General features: G+C 38.9%; 1 long non-coding RNA gene across 3 annotated transcripts in view; it reads right to left on the bottom strand.

The window, feature by feature from the left end:
• LOC141571033 (uncharacterized) overlaps positions 1-24862 on the bottom strand; it is an 87027-nt gene that overhangs the window by 17131 nt on the left and 45034 nt on the right. Inside the window, exons 3-5 of one of the 3 annotated variants that reach the window (XR_012495507.1) lie at positions 16000-16043; positions 14797-14856; positions 1408-2413 (exon numbers count right to left, since the gene is read on the bottom strand). This is a non-coding gene — a long non-coding RNA (uncharacterized LOC141571033). Of the gene's footprint in view, positions 1-1407; positions 2414-14796; positions 14857-15999; positions 16044-24862 lie in introns of those variants that run through there. The other 2 variants (XR_012495506.1, XR_012495508.1) reach the window with 2 other exon arrangements.

Below are 24862 nucleotides of genomic sequence, written 5' to 3'. Positions count from 1 at the left end.
GCCAGAGCATTTGATGGATGATTTTCCAAAATATTCAAGGGAGGCTTTTACAAAATTTTGAAAAAGGAAAATAAAACTATCTAATGTATTTTTACTCTGCTATGGTATAACCTTAATGACAAATGGAATGAAAGTATGATTTGACATCAGAAGAGTACTAGTCTTAATTAATTAACTAAATTATTAGATTAAAATGGAAAATATATATGTTCATTTCAATAGATGCTGAAAAGATATTTGATAAAAGTCAATACTCATTCATGCTAAAAGAAATTCTTAGGAAATTGGGAAGAAGGGATAACTTCCTTAATTTATAGCCTATGTTAGTAAATGTGATACAAAAAAAAAGAATCTACTGAACATCATAATTAATAATACAATTTGAAAAGCACTAACAATAAAGTCAAGAGTGAGGCAAGGATACCCATCATCATAGCTTACACTCAACATTAAACAGGAGATCCTGGCAAATACAATATGATAGAAAAATAAAACAAATGATAATTAGAAAAGAAAATTTAAAACTATCCTTATCCTCAGATGATGATTTTCTACATGGAGAATCAACCTAAGAATTTTACAAACTGTTACAACTGATAAGAGACATCAGTAACATTTTAAAAGTAATAATTTGTATCTCCACTGATAATTACCAATTTGAGATTATAAGAGAAAAACAGATCCCATTTACTATAGAAATGAAAACTATAAAGAATCTATATATATAGTTTATATCAATATAGTTATAATTATGCTTATATAAATATGACAAAAAGGTATGACACATTTATTGAAAAAAATTACAAAATGTTAATAAAGGATATAATGAATAAAAGACTGGAATAAGTAACAAGTTCAGGAATAAAAAGATTTAAATTTTACCCAAATAAATCTGTACACTCAATATAATTCCAATCAAAACCCTAACACATTTTTGTGAATTTGATAAGCAGATCTAAAACTCACATGAAGAACAAAAAAAATCACAAATAATTATAAAGTTACAGTAATTAGAAATAGAGTAATATTGCTTTAGGGATGATTACATACACACACACACACACACACACACACACACACACACACAAACGTTCTGTTTAGAGTCCATAAAAAGACCCATACTTCATGAAAATTTGATGTATGACAGAGGTGGCATTATATCTGAATAAAAACTAATCATTTAATAATGGGTGATATCCATTTGGAAAATAGATACTATTTTATTCCCCACACAAAACAATCAATTCGAAGTAAACTTTTAAAACTTAAAATTATTTTTTAATTAAAAATATTTTTAAAGTGTAAAAGTTTTTTAGAAAATCTTTATGACTTCACAAAAAACATCAGGAAAATATTGATAAATTTGACCCTAATAAAGGTTAAAATTTAGTATTTTTGATGTAGGAAACTAACAAAAGATTAAAATCAGCATTTATAAAGGGCTTACAAATCAATTTAAGGGGAAAGAAATGACTGTAGAAAAATGGATAAAACATATGATCAGGCAATTTAGAGAACAGGAAAGATAAATAGTCAACAGATGGAAGAAAAATGCTCATTCTCACCAGTAACTAGGCAATTATAAACTAGAACAACATGAAACTATTTCACATTTATCATACTGCAAAAGTTTGCAAACAAATGTTGGCAAGAATAAGGGAGAGATGGGAACTCTCATAAACTAGTAGAGAGCAATTTGAAAATAATTAAGTTAAAAACATACGTCTTCAACCCAGAAATTCTACTTACAGATATATATTCTAAGAAAACTCACACTCATATGTGTACACAGAAACGTACAAAAATATAAATTACAACGATATTTGTAATAGCAAAAAAATGGGGAAAATTCTATCAACCAAATGAATGGAAAAATAAACTGTAATATATTTACTCAATTAATTCCTGGTATACAGCAGTTAAATTAAATGTAGCTACATGTATCAACATTAGTAATTCTCAAACACATAATGCTGATTAACAAAAATGCAAATTGCAGAATGATACTTACAAAATAATATTTACTACATAAAATTTGAGAACATGCAAAACAATACAGTTTATTGGCACATTCATGTTATAAGAGAATCAAACCATGCTTGGAAATCATAAATACAAAATTGGGAAGAGTGTTTCTCTGGGGAGGGAGAAAAAAGGGAAGAGTACACTTGAGGCTTCAACTGCATAAGAAATGCTTTAATGTTCTTTTAAAACCTGAAGTAAATACAACAGAATGTTAAGATTTGATGAAGCTGGGTGATGAGCATGCTTCATCAATGGAGTCTAATATATTCTCTACTGTAGTGATGATGACTTCAGTCCGGAGACGTCGAAACAAACAGGAAGTGTATGCTGACTTAAACAGGGTGTCATTAAACAGCCATCCAAGTGTGGCGTGGCCTACAGAAAGGATCTGAAAAGAATTCGAGTGGAATTGGGTAGGAAATAAATTTACTGCACCTGAACCTCTAGTGAAGCAAACTGGGTGGGAGGCTGCAGACTTGATATCAGACAGTAGAGTTAAATAATAACACGTCTTAAACTCAGAAAAGAACAATCCCTTCCAGAGAGTATGGACTCAGAATCCCTGCTTTTGGTGACTATTAAAAACTGAGTGAGTCAACGTGCTGCTGAGTGGCTCCAGGAGAATCACATCTAGTGCCTGGCCCCAAATCTCTGGCCTGTAAACAACTTTATTCTGCTAAAATCTCTCCCCCAATTTGACTAGAGTAATAAGTCTTGTTGGCTTGGGGTGGTAAAATTGTTTTCATTCATGGATGTCTTTTTAATGTGTTACCTTCAAAAATAGATTTTAGTAATCATTGGAACAATCTGTGTGTATTTGGTATTTATAATGATTGTAGGGTTTAAGGGGTTTTGGCATATGAGAGAATATAATAGATTACAGTTGATTCAATTTTACAACATGCAATTGAGTAATTAATGTTATAGTCATAAATTGAAAGGGATAAGAGACTTTAGCTAAGTTTTTAAATAGCGCCAGAATGTTTTTAAAGGTTTGCCATATTTATCAGTTTGTTCAATCAGACTTAATAGAGTTTTTCAAGTACTTGGGAAGGCAATGGTTGTTATAGGCAGTGAAGTGTTGAAAAGAAAATCAACTGTTAAACTTACAAATACAGCTTTAATGATTGAAGGAATTTAATTGAGTTGTAAATGGGACTAATTGTTTAAGCAGATATGTTCTATTCACCTTGCATTAAACATTAATCAGAGGAAAATTTTAAATTTTTGTATTTTACTCATTTTATGAATAGAATAAGGTTTGTAACTTGAACTTAATAAGAAAAGTCTAGTTTTTTAATTTATAATTTTAGTAAATCAAATATTAATGTTAATGTCCTGCAAATAGTCTTTTTCTATGCACAAAAGCTATCCTCGGGGAAACTCAAAATCTCCACTGATTTCTGTAAGTGTGCTTACAATGAAAAAAAAAAATCCCTCAATTTTTTAAAATAAAAAATATGTACAGGTTATCTATAAGTAAAACTACAAAATTTTACTGGAAATTTTGAATATCAAAATTTTTTAAATTTTAAATATCAAGAGAAAAACACTTTCCTAAATGAGAAATTCAGTATTAAAAAAACGTAAATTCTCCTTAGATTAACATAATACGCTTTCAATAAAAAGTACCAAGATTTTTTAAATTACAAAATTATTCTAAAACATAATTTTTTCAAGAATTACCAAAAATACTGGAAAAATTAACAAAGAATGACTCAGTCTGCCAAATATTAACTAGTATTATGAAGCTCCAATCCTTTAAAAGAATGGTTCTGGTGCAATAATAGATAAACAAACCAACAAAACCTAAAAGCAAGCTCAGAAATACTAGGTCGGTGCAAAAGTAATTGCGGTTTAAAAGGTGAAAAATAATTGCAAAAACCGCAATTACTTTTTCACCAACCTAAGAAATGTGTGTGTATCTGTGATTTTCTACTCCTAACATTTCCTTCTAGGCGGAAGAAGCTGCACTGCGTAAACCTGTCTGGCCTCTATCCACCCCTTTAATCACTCCTCTTCTAGGGAGGTGAAGCGACGTGCATCCGTTGGTACATTTGGGTATAATTAACCGGACTGTTCTTCCACTTGAGAGAGAACTGCCCACAGGGAGCAGGCATGCGCCCCTGTTTCCAGGTCAGGTGCTCCCCACATGCTAGGAGGGCTGCCCTGATCTGGTGTTTCCATTCAGTGGGTGAGTCCATCTGCCTGAGTCCATCAAGGTTCAGTTGGCTTTCATACTAAACTGCATCGTCCAACTTAATAAAGGCTGGCCCCCATCATTTCAGTTTCCTCAGAACCATATGGAGGAGAGAAATGCCCTTCAGAAATCTCCATGGTAGAGGGATGTGATAACCAATAAAACAGTGCCTGGAAAACGGGTTACCTAATTGAAAACAACAAAATTCTACCCCTACCTCATGCCATAGACTCAAATAAATTACATATGGATTAGAGTGTTAAATGGCAAGGAATTATATTATAAATTGATTAATATATAGGTTAATATTTATACAACTTGGGGTTTGAGAAGGGATTAAAGCAAAAGAAAACAAAGAAAGAAAAAGATTAAGAATTACTATAACCAGCTCCAAAAATGTACACATTTTAAGAGATGTTATCTATGTATTACTTTTCAAAGTTGAATTATGGTAGCAATGTGTAGTATGATGTTTGCTCAAAAATGGCGTTAATCAAATGAATGCTAGTGTCATTCATTGTATTACAATTTTAGTACAGTTTGTTCCTTTCTTAAAATGTGTATGGATTTTTTGGCACCCTCTGTATTTTGCCTAAAAAATAAAAATGTTATAGAATCTGAAAAAAAAAAAAAAAAAGAATTACTATAACCAAATGTCAGACTTCTTTATGTGAAAAAATATCTTATATAAAATAAAAACCCAAGTTACTGATTTTCATGAGTACCCAGCAGGGACTGAAGGAAAGAAAGAGGAGGGAATCAGAAGGAGGATTGCAGAGTAGGATCTGAGGGGTCCTTTTATGCCACAGAAAAACTTTCAAAGTCATGGAGAAGACAGGAAAATTCACAAAGACCATAGTACTATTACACAAACCTGCTTCCAGTGATGATGGAGTGAAGTACTTGGGGAATCCTTTCCTAGATGATAATAATAAAATGTGAACAAATTGTTTTTTTTCAATAATCAGGTATGTTAAGCAACTGGCAAATGCAAGTCAGAGAAGAGCTTACAACCTCATCCCCACCCAGCAAAGAGCCTTCCAAGAGATGGATGCTGACTCCTGAGATGGCGCTCTCTCTCAGGAGCCAGGCTGGGGGCGTGCACAGGCTGACCCAGCACAATGACACCTTGCAGGGGAGCAGCTGGTGGAGGAAGAGGCACAGAGGAAAGTTGGCTGCATGAGGGGAAAACAACTCTCTGGGAAGAAAAGTGTCCCAACCACAAGTGACATTTGGCATTTGCAAAGGAAGCAGCCATAGACCTGAGATCACAGCTGGTTTGACTTATAAACAACAAATCCAATCCTGTTTCTTGCAGCTTGTCTTCTGTCTCTAAACACAGATGAAGCTATCCACAGATGCAGCTTCAAATTACCCTCGTGTTCCACAGCTTGGTGTGGGGGTTCGGAGGGGGGCTTCAGAAGAATAACTGGATGGAGTGACAGTTTGCATCTCACCAGCTTCCCCCTGCAAACTGCAGGGCAATGATGCATCAGGAGGAGGGAATAGCAGCGATGAAGAAGGAAGATCCAGTGGGGGTGATGGTTGGGGGAATGGGGGCCTGACTCTGATCAAGAGAGGAAGAAAGAGCAGCTGGAGTAGGGAGCCTCCCTCTCTCAGACCTTTGAGGAAAAAGAATTCTGGTGAGTTGCTCTGGCCCCAGTCGGCTCTGTGCTACTCCATAAAGACACTCGCTTTGACAGCTTCTTGAGATGCTGGCTGCTGCCAAACACATCCTGTAAATCCACTTACTTCATTTGTTTGGCTTTTCCTTAATTTTTTTCTTTCCTATTTTTGGTGGGGTGCAAAGAGAGACAGAATTTAGCCAAAATAACCCATTCTAGATAGGAGAAGCGTGACTCAGAAGAGTGAGTGTCACAAGTGGCCAGAACTTGTGTCCTACAAGTACCGAGACAGACATGGACTCCCCATCCTTGCTTCTAGAGAGCAGACCCACATTTTCACCATGTTCTGCTCACAAGGCAGCTGAACTGAAGGTTGCACGTGTCCAGCTTCAGACAGAGTAATTCTCTCCACTTTCCTTTTTCTCACTCGCCGCATAACTCTCAAGCCCAGGTAGGGTAATTCCACAGACTTTTAGTAAATTGTGTCACTTCCTTGGAAATCCACTTTGGGAAATCCTGGATTCCTGATGTGGAACCTGGGGGTGGTTCGGTCTCCTGAAGAGAATTAACAAATCTCCACAAGGTCAGTGCTGGCCGAGTCCTGTGCTTCCCCAGGCTGGAACAGACCTACCCAGTTGCCTGTGTTCCTTGTTCAGCTCTCGACAGGTGGCTTTGTCCACTTTCCAGACACTCCCAAGGCCACAGGCTGGCCTTGCTAACATCCTAAAAGCCCTGGAACTCCGAGGGAGGCTGGGCTGGAGCCCAGGGATCTTCCCATGTTGTCCGGAGCACCATCTGGTTGGGAGGTTTATCACCCGCTGTTATCTCAGCGTTCCTCAATGCAGCTTAAAGCTATTAATTCCTTATCTTGTCATCACGGGCTAAATGAAAGCATCCTTCATTGTGCTTCCTTCCTTTGGAACAAAAATCTTTTACCTCTTGCTCACCCCCACGTAGTTGGCCTCTGTATGTTTCCAAGGACTCCTTTTCTAGCTTCCTATGAAGTACTTTGGTCTAAAGAGCCCCCAGGGAGCCTGCCTGGGAGAGGAAAAGCCTGAAAAAAATGAAGCCTGGCTCATTCTCAATGTGCTATGTGTGAGGCCCCTGGGTGAGGCCCCTTTACTCCAATGTAAGTTTCCTGGGGCCACCCTGAGGCCTAAGAATCTTCAATTGTAGTCTCAATGCTTTGGCCAGGAAGATTTTTGTGACGTTAGAAGCCCCTCTGTTTAAACTGCAAAGAGGTTGTGAGGTGCAACTCAGTGGCAGGAAGTGAGAGCCTATATAAGGAACTAGGACAGGAGATGAGGGGCTTGTCTGAGACTAGAGGAGACTCAGAGAACAGAGACCAGAAGGGAAGCTGACGGTTTGCTGGGAAGGTTGCCATACAATGATGCCCCAAACCTAGGAGACAAGATTGTATCAGGCTGGGGGGCCATGCCCTGCTCTTGCCTCCTTCCTCAGGTAGTCTGGGAGGTGAAAGGAGAGAGCATCATAGGCCTTTCTGGACTCAGAAGGAAAGGGCACTCCTCTGCTGGGCTGCACGTAGCGCATTCACGTGTCATCTCCAGAGACTAAGAGAAAGAAGAAGAGCATGGCTCTTCCAGGTTTTCCTTCCTAGGTGTAAGGATACATTTTCTCCTACTCCCCTCAGCCAACCTCCCTTCTGGTCTCATTGCCCAGATCATATGGCCCCTAAAGCTGCCACCAGCAAGTGGAGTGGGATTGCTGATTGGTTAGACCACTCAGGATCCACCCTGGAATGGGGGTAGGTGGGTTCCATCACCGCTGTTTTCCACCCGACCCAGAGTTCTCACAGGACAGTCATTTAACCATGCTTTATCCTCATCACAACTGCTCTTGTCAAAGTCACCAGGGACGCGCACACACACACACACACACACACACACACACACTCCATTGTCCTCAGGCCTCATGCTTTGTGACCTCTCAGCCAGCCTTGACACAGGTGGTCACTCCTTCCACTTCCTCCACCTGGCTTCCAGGAGACCACTTTCTTTTGTTCTCTTCTTCTCTCATTGGCCATTTCATCTCAGTTTCCTTTGCTGCATCCTCCTGACCTTTCCAATCCTTAAATGATGCAGAGTCCCAGGGCACAGTCTTTAGACCTCTTCTTTTCTTTATCTTCATTCTACTCCTCAGGTGAGCTTACCTGGTAATATGGCTTTAAATACTCTCTAACTGCTGTGACTCCCAAATATTTATCTCTAATGTGTTCCTCTCCCCCTAATTCCAGACCTATAAATCTGACTGCTTAATCAACATCTGCATTTGGATGTCTATCTAAGGCATCTCAAACTTCAGTGGCCAAAACGCCAAACATACTTTCAAAATAGATTCAGAATCTGATCACATCCTACATTTGCACCACTTCCAACCCTGAACATTCTTCCTCTAACCTACCACAAGAGCCACATTACTCTCTCCTTCTACTCTTACCTCCTACAGCCAATTTTCCTACATCACCCAGAGTGAATCTTCTGAAACTTAAGGCAGATCATGTGGCTCTTTTACTCAAAATCTTCCAACTTCTTTTCACCCAGAATAAAAGCCAAAATTTTTACAAATGGACTGTAAGGCCCCACATAATCCAGGAGGCCTGAAAGAAGCAAGGAAGGGATGATGTGAGGGAAATGAGGGCACATACCACATAGCTATCTGGGGGAAGACATCTAGAGAAAACACAGTGAGGAGAGAATGTGCTTAGCATGTTTCAGATACATGGTTCCCTGCTCTTCTCTCTGACTTACTTTCCTACCACTTACTTATAGTGGGTTGAGTTGTGCTCCCCAAAATTCACATCTACTGAGAACCTCAAAATGTGACCTTATTTGGAAATATAATTAGCAGATACAAGGTCAGACAATTAAGTTTGCAAACTCATCCTAGAAAAAGTGCTACATACCTCATTGCTGAATATCACTATGGTCACCTTCGAAGTCCTCCCCTTGGGAAGCTAGGCACTGATGCCAGTACCTAGTCCACTCTTCAAAGCAATTTTGGAACTCTTTCTGGAATGGCCATCAGAGCTGTCATTGTATTACACTTGATGTCCTGAATGTCATCAAAACATTTTCCTTTCAGTATTTCCTTTATCTTCGGGTAAAGAAAGAGGTCATTGGGGGCCAGATCAGATGAGTAGGGAGGGTGTTCCAATACAGTGATTTGTTTACTGGCTAAAAACTCCCTCACAGACAGTGCTGCGTGAGCTGGTGCATTGTCGTGATGCAAGAGCCTTGAATTGTTGGCAAAAAGTTCAGGTTGTCTAACATTATCACGCAGCCTTTTCAGCACTTCCAAATAGTAAACTTGGCTAACTGCTTGTCCAGTTGGTACAAATGCATAATGAATAATCCCTCTGATATATATATAAAAAAAAAAGATTGCAACAGCATTGCAACAAGTTCGTGAACTTAATTGTCAGACCGTGTATAATTAATTAAAGATTAAGATGGAATCACACTGGATTAGGGTGGTCCCTAAACCCAATGACTGTTGTCCTAAGAAAATAAGACGATCCACAGAGAGACAGAGAAGAAAATCAGGTGAAAATGGAGGTGGGCAGAGGTTGGGTTATATTGCCACAAGCCAAGGAATACTTGGGGGCACGCTTGCTGAAGGGAGGCAAGGAAGGATTCTTCCATAGGGCCTTTAGTGGGAGCCTGGCCCTGCTGACACCTTGATTTTAGACTTCTAGCCTCCAGAACTGTGACTCTGAGAGAATAAATGTCCATTGTTCTAAGCCACCAAGTTTATGGTAATTGGTTATGGCAGCCCTAAGAAACTCATACACTCTCCCTTCCTCATTTGGTTCCAGCCACATGAGTTTCCTCAAACTCCCCATATGGATATGGAAGATGCCAGCAGATTATATTAAAATGCCAGGAGTCCTGACCTGGGTGACATGTGACTTTGCCCAAGTCTCTTATCTTATGAATAAGACAAGATAATCTCTACATTTCCTCTAGTTCTGGGAGCAGAGAATTCTCCTAACCAATGATACAGACTCAGAGCAGTGCACTGAGAGCAATTCCCATTAGACAACCTTGGGTCTCAGACTAGGAGACCTGCCCTAGATGTGTGCAGTGGAGAAATCGTCACCCTCATAAGGCACCTGCATGCCACAGGAAAGCTGCTGGAGCTGGACCAGTCCCTGGAAAGAAATCCAGTCCACATTTGCTTAACAGAACTATTTTTCACAATCCTGTGCATGCTCTTAGTATTGTACCAAGAACTACTCCTAATCAGCATCTCTGAATGGGAATGGGCTGGTAATGTTATGAACTACTTACACGTGGAACCAGAAAATACAGCAAGCCAATCCACTCAGACACAGGCTTGTTATGCAACTATATTTTCCAAGAACCAAGCCCTCTGATTGGGAACTCGGTTTTGGACATCCTTTAATTGGATGGACACCTCTTCCAGACATGCTACTAATGGTTGTCTCATGTATTCCACCAGCTTGAAATTAGCTTGGGTAGATTATTCTAGCATTTTAGAGCTACAAGAGAGATCCTCAACCCAATCCTCTCTTTTTGCAAGGTATCAAGGCTCAGATTGCCAGAGTTAACTGCCCAGACACAGTGGAAATAAGACTGGAAAGACCCTGCCTCCCTTCCCAGGAACATCCCCTTACACTTCATCCTCAAGTGTGAGCTTCCTGCACATTCTGCTGACTTTAGAGTTCATGCTGAAATGGGGTCTCCTGATCTGTGCTTTTTGCTGTGGAGCTCTTGCTTCTGCCCTGCTAATGGGGATGCTGCCTGGTTTTGCACGGAGCAACCTTATGTCTTCTAAACCACAGAAGTTAAGTTTGCAAGATTCTTTTCCTTATTTTTTTTCTTACGACTCTTTAAAGATTTAAAAAAACCAACAACCATTTCCAATCTGATCCAAGCCCACAGGATTGTTTTTAATTCCATTCATCAGTATCTCATTCACCCCAAGAGACTATGGGATGTTTCCATATTTACATAATGGGCTCATCATTTTAAGCTCCATAGGGCCCTCTCTGACATGGTGGCAATTATGTTTCCCTGTGAGCTTCCAAGTTTACTGTAAAGGCCAAAAGGGTCTCAGACACCCAGAAAACATACTTTTTATGTTTTTATAAACTCTATAAAATTATAATTGGATCAAACTTTGCATTCAAAAGCACATTCTTCACAAATATTTTATATGCACATAAAACATCGAGAAAATGTTAACATTATGATCTTAACTGTTTGCACATTGGAAGCAGCTAAAAGTTAGGAAAATGCAATCCATCTGTTCTCTTCTTTGAAACTCGATTATTCTGAGAGCATAAAAGAACGCCTCAGGGGACTTTGACACTGCCCTCTCCCAACTCCTGTTATCAGGTGACATGGGGGTGAGTGGAAGACAGGAGTCTCACTGGGGGCAGCTGTTTCCTGACTCTCTCCAAACTAAGGTCTGGCCAATCCAGGAGCCTTAGCTATTACGGTGAATCTTCTAGCAGGCTGTACAAAGAAAGCGATGGTTGTGTGGTTCCCATGGCTCAGATTTTGGCACCTGAGACTCCTGACAGTCATTTCACCTGTCTGGCCTAATTCCCAAGGTCCTGGAAATAGGAAAACCGAGTTTTGATCTACCCCTAGAGCTTGTTTGTTCAAGACTATCCGTTAGGTGATTATTAGGTTTCATTATGAAGTGCTAGTGGCCTAATCAGTTCAAGCTGAGTAGAGGGTGGCAGAAGCCAGGGAAATGAGTGAACAATCCAAGCAACAGCTGACATTTGCTTTCCCGGGAAGCCCTGCCACTCAGCTCCTCTGTTTTATCTGTTAGCACAGCAAATTGGACCCCTCATTATCACATTTACAAAGTGCTTGGCACACACAGGGAGAAACAACCTGTAGAGGGAGAGTCAAGGATGTTATGAGAAGCTGGCCCCCACCCAGAGAGGCCCTCACCCAAGAAGAACAAAGCCCTTGTCTCCACAGTCGCATCCATCCATACCTGGTGGGAGCAGCCCCACCAGGACAAGGCCAAATGCAAAGAGGATTTCTCCCTGGAGGACAGGGGTCTCGGGCCAGAAGCATCAGACAGCATGGAGAAACTATCCTGGAAAGGCCACCAGATCCCATTCGCCCTCCTCAGAAGGAGATCTATCGTCTGAGGGACTACAGGACAGGGAGTTTGACTGCGCTGGGGGCAATACAAACACGAAGAGGATTTTCTCCATTATTGATACATACAGTGGTAGCTCTCAATTTTCAATACGCATAAGAATCACCTCAAAATCTGTTAAAATGCAGACTCTTAGGCCCCACCCCACCTCTAGAACCTCTGAGAGTGTGCCCAGGGATCTGCATCGTAACAAAGGCCATAGGAGTTTCATGAATGACACATTAAGAGATAGTGCTGTAGAACAAATTGTTTAATAAATATTTCACTCACCAAATAATCTCTGCTGAGTTCAGGGCAAGGAACCATAAGGAGTGAGCCACATGGAAGTGAGTGGCTGAAATAGGGTAGTGAGCCTAAGGAGAGATCAAGGAACTTAGAGACCACATAGGCTGGAGAATCTCAGAGCTTGCAGTTTAGAGGAGGCAGCCTCAGGGTAACACACGATTACTGCACGCTCGCCTGAGTGCCACACCCAGTCAAGGCAGGGTAAGTGGAAACATGTGGGAAGAACCCATAATCCCATCTGAGGGGACAGGGAAGGTTTCTCAGAAAATATAACGTCTAAACTGGGAGAAGTTAGTCAAGCAAAGAGCATCCAGGGGAAAGAGAACTTTGGCAGAAAATGTAACTTGTGCATAGTTCCTGAGAGACAGACCAGTGAATTGGGTCTTGAAAATGGCTCAAAATTGTTGACCATAACATGTGAAGATGAGGGTTGTGAGAAATGGGTCTGGAAATATTTGTAACGAGCTATTCTGGTTTGGATTTTATCTAAGGGAACGTGGGAAGTCACTGAAGGAGACTAAGATTATTCTAGGTTTGGTGAGGAGAATGGGTTTCGGAAAAGCCAGAGGGAGACAGAGCCCAATGAGGAGGTTGTTGTAGTAATTTCTCTCCTCAAACCCCTGTGAGATCTGTGCCCACAGGCTCTGTCATCATGCTGATCTTCATGAACCCGACTGGTGTTCTAGAAGTAACTCCTCTTTGGTTCACCGGGCCTATCAACCGCGGGACGGTATGCCAACTGGCGGAGCGCCCTCTACTGGTCTGGATATTCACATACCACACAACTTGAAAGAAGTGGGGAAAGACACATTGACTCTTCTCTTCCCTGGTGGAGGGATTCTTGACCAAGGGTAAGTAATAATAATTCCGTCCAAACTGAAAATAAACACACCATTTTCCAGATGCAAGTTGCCTCTGAGAAGTTTCCACAGATGACTAATCCACAGGAAAATCCTCAGACTTGCTACTTGTTAGAGGTTTCCATGATTATCTATGAATATGAGGTTGACATAGATCTCAAGCATCTGTCCCCACTCCGTCCTGCGTGCTCAGACTCCTCTTGCATCATCTCATTGTTGATTTAATATGCTAATTTTACCTTCAGGTCTCCCCCTCCAGAACTATAGATATTCCCACCACTATCAGCATCCAAAAAATAAAAAATGAAGAGCATTGAGGAAATTATACCATCTCAAAGCGAGTGTGGAATTCCACAAGTCATTAACTCTCTAAAAACCTTAGTTTCCTCATTCAAGAAATGGAGAAATTTATTCATCTGTTCTAGTTCACTGGCTTGTGAAGAACAAACAGATAATATATGTGGAAGCACACTGTATATGACTATATTATTGTTATTAATCAAACTCCTATCTGTACATAATGCTGTGTCATACAAAGAAAATGACAGTCTCTAAATTATAGGAGAATTTAACCCGAAATAAAACACATTGAAAATATAAAGAAGCTTTAAAATGGTAATACTAAATAGCACTTTGTAGATCTTAAAGGAATTTTCCTGTCCAGTCCATCAGTTAAAAGATAGCAAGATACTGTGGTATAAACTCATGCAGACCTGGATCTAAATCATTGTTCTACTACTTATTAGTTTTGTATCTTTGTGCAAGTTAGCTAATATCCCTGAACTGAAATTTCTTTCTCTGTAACAGGATTAGGATAATACCTACTTCATAAGGTTATAAGCAGAACTAAGACCAGAGTGGGGTGAAGCACTTGCCTCAGGCATAAAATTTAAAGAGGTGCCAAAAAACTCAATAATGAAGACAAATAACATTTCAATGCAATATTTTTAAAAATAAAAATAAATGCAAAGAGATCCATGATAAACAAAATAGGATCATTGTTACTTATTTTTCCTTTTACCATAGGTCCTAGTATAGCTCAGCACAACACTGCATGTGAGTTAATAATACATTAAATGAGATCCTATATGTCAACACCTATAAGGCATGTCACATAGTAAGGACTTCATGAATTTTTGATGAAGGAATTAATGAATGAATGACCATTTTCTATCTCTGAGCCTCATGGTTGCTACAGTAAGAGATGGTGACTATAAAGCTCATGTTACATAGTGAATGATATTAAATTATAGAGATTTTTGCTTTTTTATAAAACACGTCCACGTGCCTGCTCTCTTTCCATCTTCATAATGAGGTAGCTGGACAGGTATCACGTGTACATCTTACAGTTGAGGACTTAATTGGCTAAGTGAACACCAATAGCAAGCTAGAACTGATATGCTCTTACTCCTAAAGGCATGCTCTTTCTAACACACTGCACTTTGCCTGTTCAAAATCTCACAGGCTCTATAAAATCGTGGCCCTCATTGACAAGACTGAGGATTCTGAGTTTGACCTTCAGTGGTGTCCTGGAGCCTCCATCCTCCCATTGCCCACTGCTCAGTGTTTGGAGGGATTTGGGAACTGCTGGACAAACAATCCACAGAAAAGGGTGGTGGTAGCTAATACTTACCAAGGAAAGGCCGTCTTTTCGTATTCCCACTTAATCTTGATCAGGCCAGCCTGCCGGAGCCTGAAAAAAAGGTAGGGAAAATGTGAGGTTTGGGACAAGGGGTCAGTTACTTTTTCTGAGGAAATGAGAGCTGGTAGCTTAAAACAAAAAGAGGATTCCTGAGGAGAGGGAACCTTGTGAGAAGATGCTATGACTCGGACCCCAAGAGAAGCTGACACTAATAGGATAGTCAAAAACACTGGCTACTTCACTATAGGATTGCCAACTTTGAGGTTTACTGGGAATCACCTGTGATGAAACAGAGGAGGGATTTTGTTTTCTTATAAAAATATGTGCATATGGGTAACACAATAAATAGCATAGAAAGGTTTGTAATGAAAAGTCTCACTGTCCCTTTCCACCCTATATCACCCATGGTGCCACTTCTTGGAGGCAATCTCTTTTAAAGTCCCTGGTTTTTTCTTCTGGTGGTTACCTTATAAATAATTCTAAACAAAATGTTTCATTAAGGCCAGTATGTCTTAATGTATCAATTGCTAACTAGTCTGTTGACCACCGATTGGAGCCATATGAGCACGGAGGCTTTCACTCATTTATCCCCATCCTCTCCTGTTCATCTCCTCCCGATGTTTGACATTTATGCTATGATTTTTATTCTTTATTTGTTACTTTTGTATCTTTAAATAACGTAAACACTGATTCTTGTTCCATTACCTCTGAGCACTATCTCTTGCCTTGGCCCTTGTGCTGCGAGGGCGTCAGCACCCACCACTGTCCTAGCTCATCCACATTTCACCTTTTGGTCAAGTGACTCTGACTTGGCTTTGACAAACAGAGCTGCCCCATCCTCCCAGCAGCCACACCTACACCTTCCATGCTTTGGTAACTCTGAATTCTGACAACCAACAAATAGCATTTACACCAGTATTACTCTGTACACATTGCTAAGTTCTGGGCTGAATAATATGCCACCTGGAGAAGAACATAAAGATGATGAGAAAGTCCCCATTCTAAAGGTGATCACAATCTGGTGATGAGGACAGAGCTTTCCGCTGCATCATTCAGCCCTTAGCTAGAAGATACATTACAATGTCTAAGACACACAGGGAGCTGTCCTCATTTTTAGCTAAGTGTGTGCCCTCCCCTAGATGCATGCCAGATTTGGAGTCACAGTCATTAGTGTAACAAATATTCATTGAGCACCTGTTGTGGGCCAGGGGCTGTCCCAGGTGCTGGGGCTGCAGAGCCTGCAGAAGAAAGACAAAAACAAACATGGTCCTGATCTTATCTAGTGCAAGAGACAAATACAAACAAATAATCCCACAAACAAATCTATACAAAACCTAATGTATAGTATATAGATGTTTTAAATAAAGTAACAAATTGTAATAAAGACCATGAAGGAAAAGAACAGGACTTATGAGAAAGAAAGACATCCTGAATGGGAGTTTCATAAAGTGAGTGGATAAATTTTCTCCATAATCAGATAATCCTACACACACACACACACACATACGCGCACGCAATCACAAATACATACATACACAGGACTTTTTTCTGGTATCATTTGTTTTATACACACTTTTCTGCATCTTGCATTACTCATTCAAACATTTCCCAAGGGAAATCGCTCCAAGTCATCTGGAATGGCTCTAAATATTTTTTTTTTAATGGTTTCATAATATTTCATGGTGTGGATGTATCATTATTTATTCAGCCATTTCCCTATTGACAAGGAATTCATTTTTTCCAGTGCATGACCACTACAAACAATGCTGCAATAAGCATATATGTCCTTATAAATTGTGTAGATTTTTTTATGCAATAAATTCCTGGAAGTGTAATGCTCGTCCTCAAAAGGTGTTAATAGATGTTCCCAGTTGTTTTCACAAAAGGATGTAACACTTTACATTTTCATAAGCCTAAGTGTCTTTTTAATCTTGCTAGTCTAATAGGTGTAAACTGATACTTTATTGTTGCTTTATTTTGCATTTCCCTGATTACTAATGAATTTGAGCTCTTTTAATATAGTCTTTTACTGTTCATTCTGTAAACTGTCTATTCAAACACGCTGCCTAATTTTCTGCTGCTTGGTATATCTTTTGTCATTTTGTTAGAGCTCTTTGTGTATTAAAGAAATTAATTCTTTGACATCTGCATTACAAATATTTCCCAAGATCTATTATTAATCTATAGACTTTGTATACAGAAATGTTTCCTATACAAAAACTGTAAGTTTTTTTGTAGCCAAATAAGTCTTATTTTTATTACTTCTGTGTTTCCAAACTTGGTTGATAGGATCTCCCTAACTCCTATAGTCTACATTTTCTTGCAACATTTTAATGTTTTTCTTTTTACATTTGTCTTACATTTGTCTTTAATCCATCTGGAATTTATTTTTGTGTTTGATATAAGAATGAGGTCCATTTTTTCCTTCCAGATGGATATCCAGTTATGCTAGTGCCATTTATTAAAGAGTCCATTATTTTCCCTGAATTAAACCACCACACTTGTCTTATGTTAAATTCTCATTTATTCTGACATTTAATTCTGGATTGCTAATTCTGTTCCAATGACCTACTTGTCTATTCTTCCATAAATACCATATTGGTTTTATTATAGAAGCTTTATAGTATACATTGTATATAAGTCAAGTCATCCCTTATTGTTCTCCTTTCTCATAATATTCTTATTCTTGAATATTCTATATGAAATTTAAGATCTTTTCATCCAGTTCTAAGAAAAAAATCAAAGTTTTAAAATGAAATTGCAAAACTTTATGTCAATTTCAAAAGAGTGCCATTTTTATTATATTATCCTCCCATCCAAGAAATAATGTGCCCTCTATTTATTCAGATCTTATGTCTTTTAGTAAGATATTTGTATATGGACTCTGGGTCTTCACTGTTAATTTTTTTTTCACTATTTTAAATGATATGATTTTCCATTACTAGGTGCTTATTGTTAGGATAGTGAAAAATATTGTTTTTATACAATTATCTTGCATCCAAGTTGGTTTATTAAATCCAGTAGGTTTGTCCCCAAGATTAGTTGGATTTCATACATACAGTCTTATTAGTAGCAGGAAGAGATGGTTTTACTTATTCTTTCCCAATATTTATCCCTGTTATTTAATTTTGTTGCCTTATTCCATTTTCTAAAATCTCCAAAAAAATGTTAAATAACAATAGTGATTGTAGGTATGTATCCTTCTCTCTAGTTTTTTATCATAATTGAAATTGTCTTAGCATCATCTTTCACTTTGGGATATTTGCTGTTGTGTTTTGGTGGTCTTTATGTTCTAGAGTTTCATTCTTTTCATTCTTATTTGTATTAATAATGACTGATAAATGTAATCCAGTGCCTTTCGGGCATTTACTGTTGTGTTCAGATGTTTTTCCTCTTCTAACTTATTGATGAGCTCATTTGCTGTTCTGTTTTTGTTGATTTTCTACTTCAGTAATTCTCCTTTTCTTTGTTTCTAGATAGAAAAATCTTTATAAATTTCCTCTTTGATCCTAGTGTTTAGAATTGTGTTCTTATTTCCAAATAGTTCATATTGCTAGTACCCTTTTTATTGTTTATTTCTAATTTTATTCATTCATGACTAGGGGATGTGTCCTATAAAAGTCCTACTGTTTTTATTTAGGTAAATTTTTATGAAGGTTTTATGACCTTATAAAAATATATTGTATGGGAAACAACCTAAGTGCCCATTGATAGATGAATGGGTAAAGAAAATGTGATATATATACAATGGAATATTATTCAGCCATAAAAAGAAGGAAATCCTGCCATTTGCAACAATATGGATGGACCCTGAGGGCATTATGCTAAGTAAAACAAGTCAGAAAGACAAATACTGTATTATCTCACTTATATGTGGAGTCTAAAAAAAAGAAAAATCAAACTCATAGATACCGAGAACAGATTGGTGGTTGCCAGAGTCAGGGGTTGGGGGAGGGGTGAAATGGATGAAAGTCAAAATGTACTAACTTCAAGTTATGAAATAAATAAGTCCTGGGATATAATGTACAGCATGGTGACTATAGTTAACAATATTGTATTGTACATTTAAAAGTTGCTAAGAGAGTAAATCTTAAAGTTCTCATCAGAAGAAAAAAAATGTAACTGTGGTAATGGATGTTAACTAGACTTATTGCAGTGATCATATCACAATATAGACATATATCAAATTATTATTTTGTATACCTGAAACTAATGTTATATGTCAATTATATCTCAATAAAAATATAATGTATGTTCTTTATTTAAAAGAGTCAAGATTATGTGTTGATTGTATCAAGGGTATTTATATTATTTAATACCTCTATGTTCTTTTAAAATCTACTACTTAGATTCAAATTGCTGAGAGACAAATATGGATGCGCTGGAGGTTCCTTTCTTCTCCCTTTTAGGATTGCCTCAGCTGGACGGAGCCAATCTGCTGAGAGCCAGATTGTTGTCACCATTTCTGGCCTGCAAGGCTATGCCCAGACCCCTCCATGTGCAGACCTCTAGCATTGGTCTTGGACTGAGAAGATCTCTAGAGACATTTCTAGCTACTTGGAGAAACCAGGTTCCCCAGCCTCTGTTAGGCTAATCCATGAATAAGTAATATGCTGTGGAGGTGGGGCTTGTTCTCTCCCGGAGGGCTGAGTGGCACACCTAGTCCGCTGACCATGGTGCACCTGAAATATGTGTACGCAGACTCTGCTGTGGAATAATGAGAATTCAGGGCAGCACCACTCAGCTACTTTCCTGCTTGTTTTTCCCAATTAAACTGATGTTGTATCTGCAGCATGTGGAACCAGTGGTGTGTGCTCATGGCCTCTTACATGACTCAACCCTAAAGACAGGTAATTAAATCTTGCACTAAAATTGTTTTTTATCAAGTTCTCTTTTTATTTTGCTTTGGATTTATTACTGTAGCTATTAAGCAGTTTGGTGCATATACATTTATGACTATTCTTTTTCATCAACTGTGTATTTTACTACCACAGAGTACCTCTCGTGCTTTAATCCTAAATTCCACGTCACTTGATATTAATATCAAATAATAGTATTCTCTCTCATATTTTTTGGTTTGCATTTGTCATATTTACCCATTCCTTTTATTATCCCTGTTGCTTTCTTTAAGTGTGTTTCTTCTAAATAGCATATATTTGAGTTTTTCCTTTTAACCTAATATAATGGGTAGTATATTTTAATAGGTGGTCTCAAATTATTACATTGAAAATAACTACTACATCTTATTTAATTACATGCTATATATATGTATATATAATAAGTATGTTACACTTTAGATTGTTTTATCTTTCTTCTACTTTTCATTTTTTACTGGTTTAATGAAGTTGCTAATTTTTTTTTTAAATCTTGACAATTTGGAGGTTTTGTTGTCTATTTTCATTCCATTACAGGCACACCTTGGAGCTATTTCAAGTTCAGGTCCAGACCACCACAATAAAGTGAAAACCGCAATAAAGCAAGTCACACTAATTTTTTGTTTCCCAGTGCATATAAAAGTTATGTTTACACCATACTGTAGTCTGTTAAGTGTTCAATAGCACTATGTTTAAAAACACAATGTGCGTGCCTTAATTAAAAATATTTTATTGTTAAAAAATGCTCACCATCACCTGAGCCTTCAGCAAGTCATTATCTTTTTGCTGGTGGAGGCTCTTGCCTTAGTGCTGCTGCCTGCTGAGTGGTCAGGGTGGTGGCTGCTGAAAGTTGAGTGGCTGTGACAATTTGTGACAATTTCTTAAAATGAGACAACAATGAAATCTGTCTCATCGATGGACTCTTCCTTTCACGAACAATATTTCCATAGCTTGTGATGCTGCTCTCTAGCATTTTGCCCGCAGTAGAACGTCTTGGGAGTCAAACCTGTCAAACCTCTGCCGCTGCTTCATCAACCAAGTTTCTGTCATATTCCAAATACTTGGTTGTCATTTCAACAATCATCACAGCATCTTCACCAGGAGTAGACAGCATCTCAAGAAACCACTTTCTTTGCTCATCCATAAGAAGCAACTCCTCACCTGTTGTTTTATCATGAGATTGCAGCAATTCAGTCACATCCTGAGGCTCCACTTCTAATTGTAGTTCTCTTGCTATTTTCACCACATCTGTAGTTACTTCCTCCACCAAAGTCTTAAATCCCTCTAAGGCATTCATGAGGGTTGGAACCAACTTCTTCCAAATTCCTAATAATGTTGATATTTTGACCTCTTTCCAGGAATCGCAAATGTTCCTAATGGCATCTAGAATGATGAATCCTTTCCAGAAGGTTTTTAATTTACTTTGCCCAGATCGATCATGACAAGATTAGAAAACCAAGAATTTGATGTTGGAGAAGATATTTCTGTATCTTTTGAATTGAGAACATGTGAGTGATGTAAGGAGAGGCCTGAGTGGCTGATGAATTTGTTCTTTCTGCTCTGTAGCTTTTGTGTGTCACATGCTCTGTCCCTCTTCCTTATGTCTTTCCACCTGCTTTGCATTTCTCCATCATCTGCATTGTGTGAAAAAAGCTGGTCTATGTTTGTGATATTCATAGATAATTTGGAAGTAAAGAAAAATAATCTCGGATTTTAAAAAATGGAAAAGATTGGACCAATCTCTTTGCAGAAGTTTATTGACAGAATAAAAAATAAGCTTTAGGAAAGAGAAACTACTGATGGTGACACCTGAGAAATGAGATACATTAGACAAATCTTGTCAAAGGCTGAACTCAATGATACAGATGAGAGAATTTGAAGATAACTTTATTTCTTAGTTCCCTTTCTGAATAGGAAAGCTTTCTGAATCTACTTGACGTTGTGAGAAATGACTAAGTTCCCCAAAGTATAACAACTACAATGACTTTTTGCAATCTTTAGGAAATTTTTTAAAAGCCAAGGAAAGATAAGTTATTTACATTTTTTAAATAATGAAAAACTAAACAATGAAATCTAACTTATTTAAAGATCAGTAAACTGTAACTACATTGGTGATAAAAATGTTCAATACTTGCAAGAGGATTAAATCTAAAATGTGTGACTTCTGAATAACATATAGTTATGAAACTAATATAGCAAATATGTGGTAATTCTGAACAAAACAACTTATACGTACTACATTTTTCTATTTTAAACTAACAAAGTCACTTCAGAACTATAAAAGGCATTTAAAAAGCATTGCGTATATTTTAATCTTCTCAAATTTTCCATTTTGCTTTCCTAGCTTCCATTTTTTCTGAAAATTATGCTTCCTTAGAAACCACAGTAAGATAATGGTGGGGCTGGAGATGGATGCCCCAGCATCCTGACTCCAGGATGAATTTATCTTTCCCCTACAAGGCCTTTAAACTCAATGTAAAAACAAACAAATAAAAAACCAAATTTTTATGGAATAGTTCGTGTACTCTTCTGTGTGTATGTAAGTGTGTCTCCATGATGTGATTGCTTAACTTGGTAACATGACTGTTATTCGCATTACTGCACACTGGACTTTGACTGCAGAGCTTGGGTTAGGCATTTCACCAAAACACAAAGCCAGCTAGTGCTGAAATGTAGACAGCAATTTCCCTAACCCATCTCAGTCTCCTGATGGATCACAGCATTCATCTAGATAAGAAATGAAAGAGAGTTTCTCTGGCAACTTGATAGCCTTCTCGCTGAGGCAAGAGAAGAAGGAAGAGTTCTAGCTCAGGCAGAATTACTCTCGTTCCATCCTTCCTGTGCGTCTACCATGCTGGCACCAGGGCTGGCTTTGGGCACAAGGTGGACAGGTTCCATAGGCTTTTCTCTCTCATACCCAAGCCCCTGATGCTCCTAGACCCTAGCTCTCCAGGTCCCCTTTCCCCCTGGACTCCACCCAGGCTTGCTCTCTAATGGGACCCCATGCTCTAGATTAGGGGTTCTATCAAAATTAGGGATCTTGTGAACCACTACATTTTTTTACAAAGATAAATAAGAAACAAAGAGGCTGACTTGGAGTTGCCAACTGTTTTGTCATATATAAACCTAAACAAAAAAGAAAAAAACCTACTATCAATTTATATCACTTAATCTTTCAAAGCAAATATATCTATCCTAGAATAGTTAAGTGTGATCTCAAAATCAGTACGTCTTTTAAATGACCCACTTTTCACTTCATGAATAACTCACTCCATTGCCCTTATTTTTTCCATTTTCCCAGGATAAGTGAAAACATCATGACAGTCTGGTCTCAATCTGCCCAACCATGTTTGGAAGCCACTGCTCTTGATGCGTCTTGATCTCCTTCCTCGTGCTCAAACATTCCTACTGACTAATAACCACTGTAATTTGCGGCAACCATTGTAAATCTAGTGGTAGAAACTTCAGGCATTGAAAAAGGCCAGTGCAAAATAACCAACATATTATCTTGCACATACAAAGAATTAAAATGGGGAAGGAGGGGAGGGAGGGATGAGGGGTTGAAAAGGAACCTCTTGTCTCCACATCCTCTTGGCCCACGTTTATCCCATCTTTGCTGTGACAACCAGCTTCAGACATGGCTAATCCAACAGGATCTTGCCTCGGCTGAAATCCATATTCTTGCTTTCTGCCCAACTTCTTCCAAACTCCTGTTAATGTTGATATTTTGACTTCTTCCCATGAATTGCAAATGTTCTTAATGGTGTGGGGGGGAGTGGAACTGGAGGAGAAAACTGACCAGGATAGGAGGGCTGACCCTGGCCAGGTGGGGCTGGAGTCAGAACCACCGAGTCCATGGAGCATCATCAACTCCAGTTAGATCTGAGTTGAGTGGACGCCCAACGACTGGATCTCAGAAAGCAGAGCACAGTGATATGGCACCATCTTGGAAGCAGCAGTACTTCTCAGCCTCAGGCAAGAAGCAGAAATGTGGATGTGAAGGCCTGTGGAGGTCAGGGCAAGACACCAGTTAGGGGATGCAAACACAGCAAGGAGCTGACCGGAAGGAGGTGGCAGCATGGTGACCTCGCTGACCATAGAGTTCACATGGGCTCCCACAGCCCCCAATGCTCCTCAGACACCAGCTGGAGAGCCACAGCCTAGTATTCTCCTTGGACAAATTGGCATCTACTGGTCTCTCCTCTTGCCCACAGCAGATTTCAGAAAGCACCCGTTAGTGACGATACTGAAACGGAAGAACTGACACCAAGTTATGTGGAAAGACAAGACAACTAAGCATGAAACAACTAGAGAATAATTTGAAACAGTAGAATTAAATGCCAAAATATGTGGTGCAGATGAGTGCTGTCTGCTGTGGGCAAGAGGAGAGACCAGTAGATGCCAATTTGTCCAAGAAGGCTACACGTCACTCCCTTCATTTCAAGGTTTCTATTTCTTGCCTTAGGGAGGAGACACAATTATGGAATTTCTGGGGTCACTGGCAAATAATATTCTTGAAACTACATTGTTTTGAGGGTTTTTTTCTTTCAAAACCCACATTTTGTTACTGAGCTCTGCCCCACTGGTCCCTGTGGGCCGGGATTCTTTTGCACAACTTCCGTGGCTTCTTCCCAAGGGAATTTCCTTTTCCCTTTCTTAGAAAGCAGACTTGGTTGATTTGATGTGCTCACAGCCAGCTGTCTTGAGGAGAAGGAATGACTCTCCTCCCGAAGTCCTGTCCCTGTCCCAGCAGCTGCCTGCTCAGTGCCCAAGGTGGGCAGGCACTGAAGACGAACACAAAAGATGAACCACTGACTCAGCTAAGGCCGGGCTGGCAGTTCTGAAGCAGCTTCTCCCTCCAAACACATGACTACAAAGCCACATTTCAATATCAACATCTGGAATTTCAAATGCCCTTGAAATAGATAACTTCTGTGGGGGAATGCTCCTCCCTCTGTCTTTTAGCACCATCTTCTTTTAAATTAAAACAATTTAAGAATGGACTGCAGATTTAGCAATGCTTTTCTCAGAAGTAAGAAGACTGATTAGAGAATGGGAAGCAGAAGTGGAAGAAATCCAAAGAGTACCCCCAAGTCAGTGAAAAAAATCTAGATGTTTTCATTCTAGGCCTCATCACTTCAGCATTTTCTGGAATGTGATAAAATTATTTGAGTATTGACATG

Source organism: Rhinolophus sinicus, linkage group LG04 (genome assembly GCF_036562045.2).
Source record: "Rhinolophus sinicus isolate RSC01 linkage group LG04, ASM3656204v1, whole genome shotgun sequence".
NCBI lineage: Eukaryota > Metazoa > Chordata > Mammalia > Chiroptera > Rhinolophidae > Rhinolophus > Rhinolophus sinicus.
The sequence above is the reverse complement of the archived record's forward strand: the minus strand, read 5'-3'. Positions and strand labels throughout refer to the sequence as shown.